This window comes from Amblyraja radiata, chromosome 1, assembly GCF_010909765.2.
Source record: "Amblyraja radiata isolate CabotCenter1 chromosome 1, sAmbRad1.1.pri, whole genome shotgun sequence".
In the NCBI taxonomy this organism is placed as follows: domain Eukaryota; kingdom Metazoa; phylum Chordata; class Chondrichthyes; order Rajiformes; family Rajidae; genus Amblyraja; species Amblyraja radiata.
In genome coordinates this window covers 2,025,144-2,034,183 of record NC_045956.1, presented here as the reverse complement: position 1 = coordinate 2,034,183, position 9,040 = coordinate 2,025,144, and the positions used below count along the sequence as shown (strand labels likewise).

The 9,040-nt window shown below is 43.0% G+C and overlaps 1 protein-coding gene and 1 long non-coding RNA gene across 4 annotated transcripts in view; both read left to right on the top strand.

The window, feature by feature from the left end:
- The window catches only part of LOC116966137, a 19,356-nt gene extending 10,503 nt beyond the window's left edge, over nt 1-8,853 (top strand). The window contains exons 2-3 of the long non-coding RNA XR_004409915.1: nt 1,794-1,796; nt 8,772-8,853. This is a non-coding gene — a long non-coding RNA (uncharacterized LOC116966137). The remainder of the gene's footprint in view (nt 1-1,793; nt 1,797-8,771) is intronic.
- Nucleotides 1-9,040, top strand: part of inpp4b (inositol polyphosphate-4-phosphatase type II B) — a 589,015-nt gene that overhangs the window by 97,743 nt on the left and 482,232 nt on the right. The gene's annotated exons all lie outside the window — the stretch shown is intronic.

The window sequence follows — 9,040 nt, the reverse complement described above, 5'->3', positions numbered from 1 at the left end:
CACACACACACGCACGCACACACTCGCACACACACACACACTCGCACACACACACACACAAAGGCGGAGGACAGGGCAAGCGGGGGGAGCGCTGTCTAAAAAATTCTCACGGTGCAAAGCCAAGGTGATACAGACACACACAGTGATGAACAGGAAGGTTGGTGCTGTATTTAAGATAGCTAAAGCACAGTGTACAGTAAGTCCTTTAAAAGAGGGGGTGAGAAGGAGGGAGAAGGAATGGAGACAACTTTTAAGAAGTCAGAGATACACGGCTGTGAAGCTCGGCAGACATTTAACATTGCCGGTCAGTTCCTTGGTTCTGAAAACTACTGTTTACCTTTTTTTTCCCCCCAATGAGCCAATGAATTTCACTGGTCAGCACCGGCTACAACCTACGAGAACCTTTGAGAACCTTCAACCTCCTGGCAACCCACTAGGACCACCTACGGCTCGAGAATTCTCGCTAATCTCCATGGTGACTGCATTCAAGTCGCCGCTAATTTTTCACATGTTGAAAAATTCTCAGCGACCATACTGAGGCCGCGACTAGTTCCCAAAATGTGGGAACTCCTCACGACCATGAAGGCGACTCCCCGGCAACAACTGAAAAGCCTCCTGCAGTTGCCCAAAAAGTCGCCTAATAATAGTGGGACAGGCCCATAAGGCTGATTTTATTCAGCGATTATACAACTTTTTAGATTGTGTAGGAAAGTACTACAAATGCTGGTTTAAATCAAAGGTAGACACAAAATGCTGGAGTAGGACTGGAGAAGGGTCTCGACCTGAAACGTCACCCATTCCTACTCTCCAGAGATGCTGCCTGTCCTGTTGAGTTACTCCTAACTTGTTGGATTGATCAATTCTAAATTGCAACCATATACAAGTGTTGAATGAGAATTTGGTATAGTTAAACTTCACCTCTTCACAGCTCCAATTTCAGAATGTTGCCATTTGGTTCGTCCTTTTGCCAGTCAAGGTGCCATACATTTGACAACTGGTGTGAAAGGGTGAGGGATTAGCTGTTTTAGCCATTGTATTTCTCCCCCTTTCAATAAATTCAGATGGTTGTGTTTATGTTTATCTGGCATCATTGGATGAGATATCCTGGCAGTTTCATCAAAGAATAGGTTTGTTTAAAACTCTTGTTCTCTTGTTTTCTTTATCTTATGAGATGTGGCCCTTGTGGCTAAAGGGATCAGGGGGTATGGAGAGAAGGCTGGTACAGGATACTGAGTTGGATGATCAGCCATGATCATATTGAATGGCGGTGCAGGCTCGAAGGGCCGAATGGCCTACTCCTGCACCAATTTTCTATGTTTCTATGTTATTTCTCACGATGTACATAAGCCATGAAGGCAATTATATATAAATTATATATATCATATATAAATATTATATATATATAATTGCCATTATGGCTTATGTACATGCGAACACACACACACACACACACACACACACACACACACACACACACACACACACACACACACACACACACACACACACACACACACACACACACACACACACACACACACACACACACACAAATGTGATATGTATACAATTATATAACACACACATATATATATTTCTCTAAGGTACACAAAATTGCTGGGGAAACTCAGCGGGTGCAGCAGCATCTATGGAGCGAAGGAAATAGGCGACGTTTCGGGCCGAAACCCTTCTTCAGACTGATGGGGGGTGGGGGGGGGGGAGAAGGAAGGAAAAGGGGAGGAGGAGGAGGAGCCCGAGGGCGGGCGGATGGGAGGGTGGGAGGAGACAGCTAGAGGGTTAAGGAAGGGGAGGAGACAGCAAGGGCTAGCCAAATTGGGAGAATTCAATGTTAATGCCATCCGGACGCAAGGTCCCCAGACGGAATATGAGGTGCTGTTCCTCCAATTTCCGCTGTTGCTCACTCTGGCAATGGAGGAGACCCAGGACAGAGAGGTCGGATTGGGAATGGGAGGGGGAGTTGAAGTGCTGAGCCACCGGGAGTTCAGGTAGGTTATTGCGGACTGAGCGGAGGTGTTCGGCGAAACGATCGCCCAACCTACGATATATATATATTTCTCTAGTTTCTTATATATATATATAAACATATTTATTCATCATATATATATATGATGCATATATATGTATATATATGTGACATATATGTACATAAAATATATAACACACACACACACACCGATATTTCTCCATTTTCTTCTTGTGATCTCTAATTATTTGTTGAGCAACTTTTTCTTTCATTCATTCAACCTCTCTCTCCTCTCTCGCTCCTTCTCCCTGCTCCCTCAGGAAAGAATCCTTCCCCGCCCCTCTCTCTAACTCTCCCTCTGCCCCTCAGAATCCCACTCCGGCTCCCTCGTCCCCTCCCTAGAAAGAAAACTTCTCACTCTCCCTCCCTCTCCCTCTAATAACCCATCGTCCTCTCTTCTCCTCTCCCTCTCCCTCTCCCTCTCCCTCCCCTCTCCCTCTCCCTCTCCCTCTCCCTCTCCCTCTCCACTCTCCATACTCCCTCTCCTCTATGAAATCCTAATATTAAGAATAAAATATCAATGAACACGAAGGCTAGCGGGACAGGATCAAGGGTTTGGTTTAGTCCAGGGCTCGGCAACCTATTTTGCATAGGGGACCAGTACCCTCCGGGACTAGCTGCAGTTCCCAGCCAAGATCATCTTTGGTTCCCAGGCCTCCTGCGAGCCCCGGGTCTAGCTGCAGTTCCGCTGTCCGGTCCCGGGGGCAGCTCGCATGTAGGCGACCCTGTCCTGTTGGGTCGCCTACATTGGCGATTCGAGCCATTTATGGCAGAGCAGTACGCTACGCTTGTAGATGTGGACGCCATGACCAAAAATCATAAAGCGGAGACGGAAGCCGAGTTTCAGTGCGGAAACAGACCCTTCGGCCCACGGGGTCAACGCCGACCAGCGATCCCCGCACGTTAACACTATCCTATACCCACTAGGGCCAATTTTTACATTTACCAAGCCAATTAACCTACATATCTGTACGTCTTTGGAGTGTGGGAGGAAACCGAAGATCTCAGAGAAAACCCACGCAGGTCACGGGGAGAACGTACAAACTCCTTACAGACAGCGCCCGTAGTCGGGATCGAACCCGGGTCTCCGACGCTGCATTCGCTGTAAGGCAGCAACTCTACCGCTTCGCCACCTAAGGTGATTGACCTGAAATTCCCTCCAAAACGTTGCCTGATTTGCAGAGTATGTTCAGCATTTTCTGTGTCTATTTCTGATCTCCAGCATCAACAGTATTTTGCTGTTCTGATCACGTGCACATATATTGTCCCTCACCTGCAACCCTATGAGCTCTAATATGTGCATTAGCTTCTTGGTTGGCATATTTTCAAAAACTTTATGTAAATGTCAAACAAGAAGCTGATGCTAAATTGAGAACTTAACTTAGAGATACTCTTTCCCTTTATCAATCAATATGTCCAGAAAACTTGAGGGATTTGTGATTCATTATGTTCCTTTCATAAAACCCACACTGATTCTGGCCTGGCCTGTCATGTTGTGTTTCATGTCTTATCCAATTATGTCTTTCACTGGTTTAGTTTGTTTAACCTAATTATACTATTGATTTGTCTTTGATTTTTTGATTTTTCCATCTATTTAAAAAAAAAAAAAAGCTCAGCATTCAATGTTTTCACTGCAAAGTACGGTTTGCCACCTCAAATATTAGCTTCAGTCTTCCCGACATTAAATTGGATTTATAGTTGCACTGTAAGGCATAATGCTTTTCAAATAACATACTAAATTAAGACCCTATCTGCTGTCTCTGGTAAAAAAAAGATCAGTTATTGCACTAATTGAAGATTAACAGGTGGATTTTCTCTGCTGACCTAGCCAATATTTGTCCGTCATTCCCCATCATTAAAATCAAATTGTTTGGTTGATGGTGGGAGCTTACTGCTTGCAAGATTGGCTGCAAAGTGTTTGTTGGATTGTTGGTGACATCAACTTTACTCTCCTGGGTTTTGGTGCTCAGATATGGCTGTGGTATATCTAATAATAATGTCCAGAGTTAGAATGTGCAGAATCAATGATTCTGCTCAACACCAATTCTGGAATATTTGTTAGATTATTTTAATCACTTGGTTTAATAAATTGTGTCAATTGTGGATGTATCATAAAATGTTAATTCATGAAAAAGAGTGAGCAATAACTGGGTAGGAGAGATATTAAGTGTAATAAGTGTTATTATATTGGTCATTACTGTGCAGATATATAAGCTATGGAAAAACGGTAGTTTAATATTAACTATTGGTAACATTGCCAAAAATTGCATTATTGTAAAGTGATTTATTGGTAAAATGTTTATTCCACAAAGCAAATAAGTCTGAGTGACACCATATATGACACTCAATATGAGTCATAACACTATTATCTTTATGGGTAAATTGACTGACTGGCAGTTGATTCTGTGATTTAAAATCTCTCTTAAAAATAGCAGAGTCAGGGGATATGGGGAGAAGACAGGAACGGGGTACTGATTGGGGATGATCAGCCATGATCACATTGAATGGCGGTGCTGGCTCGAAGGGCGAAATGGCCTGCTCATGCACCTATTGTCTCTGGAACTCTCTGCCACAGAAGGTAGTTGAGGCCAGTTCATTGGCTATATTTAAGAGGGAGTTAGATGTGGCCCTTGTGGCTAAAGGGATCAGGGGGTATGGAGAGAAGGCAGGTACGGGATACTGAGTTGGATGATCAGCCATGATCATATTGAATGGTGGTGCAGGCTCGAAGGGCCGAATGGCCTACTCCTGCACCTATTTTCTATGTTTCTATGTCTATTTACAGTTTAAATTGAGGTTGACTATTTCCTGTTAAACCAAGTGAAGTTTGGAATAATCCACAAACTGTTAGGAGCACTGACCATAACGTTAGTTTTCTCTGTGAAATATCTGACAAAGGCAACAAAGCTAAACATTAAAAAAGAAATTCTGCTGTGAATTAATTTGTATTTTGTGGCATGAAAGGAATGAGAGATTATTTAATGTTGTACAGGAAATACATTGAACAATGCTGTTTAATGATGCAGACAAGTGTCAATGTGTGTGTGGGTGAAGGCCCTCTGAGACACCATTGATATGAAACTAATAGAACAGTGAGGCATGATGTGGGAGGAATGATTAACTACTGAGGAAATTTTCTCTCTTGAAAAGTGAAGACTTATAAACTAGAGGATACAATAGATCTGTTCTAAAAACTATGAAAGGCTTTGAAAATGTATTGTAAATTATCTCTCCAGCGATTGAAATAAGCAAAGTAGTCTGATTTAATTATATGGAACAGATTTTAATAAGGCTGGTGGGAAAAAAACCTTCGGGTTTTTTATAAAGATGGTGTTTGATGGCTATTTGTTTGGCTTCTAAAATTGAGTACTATTAACACCAATTGAGCTGAATTTTAGAAATGGTTTAAAAGCCCAACTGCTAATATGTGGCACTTTTAGCACAATTCATTGAGGATACATTTCTAGTTATATGTAGATACATTTCAACAAATTGAATTCATTGTTATTAGTAGTACACTAATATAGGGAAGGGAAATCGATGATGATTGAATGTGGGTGGTGACAAAGACAGAGATTGGAATGTATTTTTGTTGGAGTTCCGTTGAGAGCACCATTTATCTGACATTGTTTTCAAGTTGTCTTCAATTTCCTCACTTGTACAACGAAACATAAAAGTTAGAGAATGGTATTGGTCAGATGCCAACACTTCTTCAAATCCAGAACATCCGGAGAAAACCTATTTAGTCACAGGGAGAACGTGCATACTCCATACAGGCAGCACCAGGGGTCAGGTTTAAATCTGGGTTGCTGCAGCTGTGAGGCAGCATCTCAGCAAGTTATGGCCCTGTCTCACGGTGCGAGTCCACCCATGAGCGATCCCGAGTTTAAAACAAATCAAACTCGTGGTAATCACGTAGAATTAACCTAGCGGGAAACGTCGGAACTCGTAACGCTAACGGCAGGTACTCGGGGAAACTTGTTAACTCGTGAAAATCTTTCAACATGATGTGAGATTTCCATGAGTCAAATTTACTCTTGAAGTAAAAAATGTAAACTTTTAAACTCGTTGTAAGAACGTAGTAGCCCGTGTGTTTACCGTAGTGACTCGTGAGTCTACCGTGGGCACTCTAACTCAGCGGGACAGGCAGCATCTCTGGAGAGAAGGAATGGGTGACGGGATGACGTTTCCAAAATTCTGCTGCATCTTTGTGTTACTCCAGCACAGTGTGTTCACTTTTTGTCAACCAGCATCTGCCCTTTCTTGTGTATGACATTATTTGTATCCGTGGCAGAGACAGGGGTTTCACTCTCACTCACTCTCATTTGACATTTGTTATACTTTATAATAATATAGGAGGTGATCAGCCCAATGTGTCCATTTCAATAGAAGCTCTTTGGCTTAGACCCCATTGCAATTTTGATATAGATGTGCGTGTAAGATCGACCCGGGTTCGATCCTGACTACGGGTGCTGTCTGTACGGAGTTTGTACGTTCTCCCCGTGACCAAGTGGGTTTTCTCTGAGATCTTCGGTTTCCTCCCACACTCCAAAGACATACAGGTTTGTAGGTTAATTGGCTTGGTATAAGTGTAAATTGTCCCGTGGGTGTATAGAGGATAGCGTTAGTGTACGGGGACCATTGTTCGGCGTGAACTCGGAGGGCTGAAGGGCCTGTTTCTGGGCTGAATCTCTTAGCTAAACTAAACTAAATAGAATATCAAAGGTAGTTTTTTGGGAGCAACAACTGATATTATGGTCTTGACTCAAAGAGTGGGAGTAAACGAGTCCTTTTCACAATGGCAGGCAGTGACTAGTGGGGTACAGCAAGGCTCAGTGCTGGGACCCCAGCTATTTACAATATATATTAATGATCTGGATGAGGGAATTGAAGGCAACATCTCCAAGTTTGCGGATGACACTAAGCTGGGGGGCAGTGTTAGCTGTGAGGAGGATGCTAGGATACTGCAAGGTGACTTGGATAGGCTGGGTGAGTGGGCAAATGTTTGGCAGATGCAGTATAATGTGGATAAATGTGAGGTTATCCACTTTGGTGGCAAAAACAGGAAATCAGACTATTATCTAAATGGTGGCCGATTAGGAAAAGGGGAGATGCAGCGAGACCTGGGTGTCATGGTACACCAGTCATTGAAAGTAGGCATGCAGGTGCAGCAGGCAGTGAAGAAAGCGAATGGTATGTTAGCTTTCATAGCAAAAGGATTTGAGTATAGGAGCAGGGAGGTTCTACTGCAGTTGTACAGGGTCTTGGTGAGACCACACCTGGAGTATTGCGTACAGTTTTGGTCTCCAAATCTGAGGAAGGACATTATTGCCATAGAGGGAATGCAGAGAAGGTTCACCAGACTGATTCCTGGGATGTCAGGACTGTCTTATGAAGAAAGACTGGATAGACTTGGTTTATACTCGCTAGAATTTAGGAGATTGAGAGGGGATCTTATAGAAACTTACAAAATTCTTAAGGGGTTGGACAGGCTAGATGCAGGAAGATTGTTCCCGATGTTGGAGAAGTCCAGGACAAGGGGTCATAGCTTAAGGATAAGGGGGAAATCCTATAAAACCGAGATGAGAAAAACTTTTTTCACACAGAGAGTGGTGAATCTCTGGAATTCTCTGCCACAGAAGGTAGTTGAGGCCACAGTTCATTGGCTATATTTAAGAGGGAGTTAGATGTGGCCCTTGTGGCTAAAGGGATCAGGGGGTATGGAGAGAAGGCAGGTACGGGATACTGAGTTGGATGATCAGCCATGATCATATTGAATGGCGGTGCAGGCTCGAAGGGCCGAATGGCCTACTCCTGCACCTAATTTCTATGTTTCTATGTTTCTATGCGACCATGAAATCTTAGCTGAACTGAAGTCAATGGAGATTTAAAAAAATGTCATGTCTGGTGTAATATCCAACATGAAGGAAGATGGTTCTGGCAGCCCGTCAGGAATTCCTTGTCCAATAGTCTGTAGGGATTTCATCAACTAATTTTCCAACATCACCTTCTTGAAAACGTGAAATTTCCCCATGACCCGAGTAACATGCCCAAACAAAACAACAATCAAATAGCAAAATAGCCAGCACAGGGAGACATCCCACAACAAGCAATGATGATCCAGATTATGAATGAATGAATGGATACTTTATTGTCACATGGGACAAGTCACACTGAAATTCTTTGCTTACTTACCCAAGCTATGCAAATAGTCACACATAAAGGACGCTGACACAGTTACAGAGCATCCAAATGTCCTTATTTATATATAAGGACATTAACATTTTTCCAGGGTACTCATGGAAAAAGAACCACTTAATGTTTCATGTTGTGGAACATTTGTTGGACCTGAAAGGCTAACTATTTCCCTTTTTCCACGGATTCTGCCTTATCTGTGAAATGACTCTTTCACATTTTTTCTATTTTTCCCTTCTTCCTGCCATCCATCTCAACCTCTTCAAAGGCAATGTCATAACCAGCATCCACTCGATGCAACAGAATAGATCAGTAGGTAGCCAACAGCTTGGATGTAATGCAAGGTCAACCATTTTCCAACAATGATGGGCGGGTGGGGGGTCCGATACGTGAGGCAAGGTTGGGGGTTGCATATATTCTGTAGATTGCGACCTTATTGCAATTTAGTATCATATCCCACTGTTTGCTTTGCCTTGGCTTAGACAATCAGATTCAGAAACTTTCCCAATAACTTTCCCTCCATATCTTCAAGTTCACGTTTATTGTCACACGCACCAATTACGGAACAGTGATATTTGAATTACCATACAACCATACAAGTATAAAGAACACAATACACGATAGAGTTTAACACAAACACATCGCGAAGGCGGGGGCCAGGGAAAGCGGGGGAGCGCTGTCTGAAATTCACAAGCGCGATGAAGAGGAAGGTAAAACAGCTGCCCAGTGACGGTCAGTCCTTTAGAGAGCGTGGAGGGGGAGAAGGGAGGTGGGAGACACTTTTAAGGAGTATAATAAAGT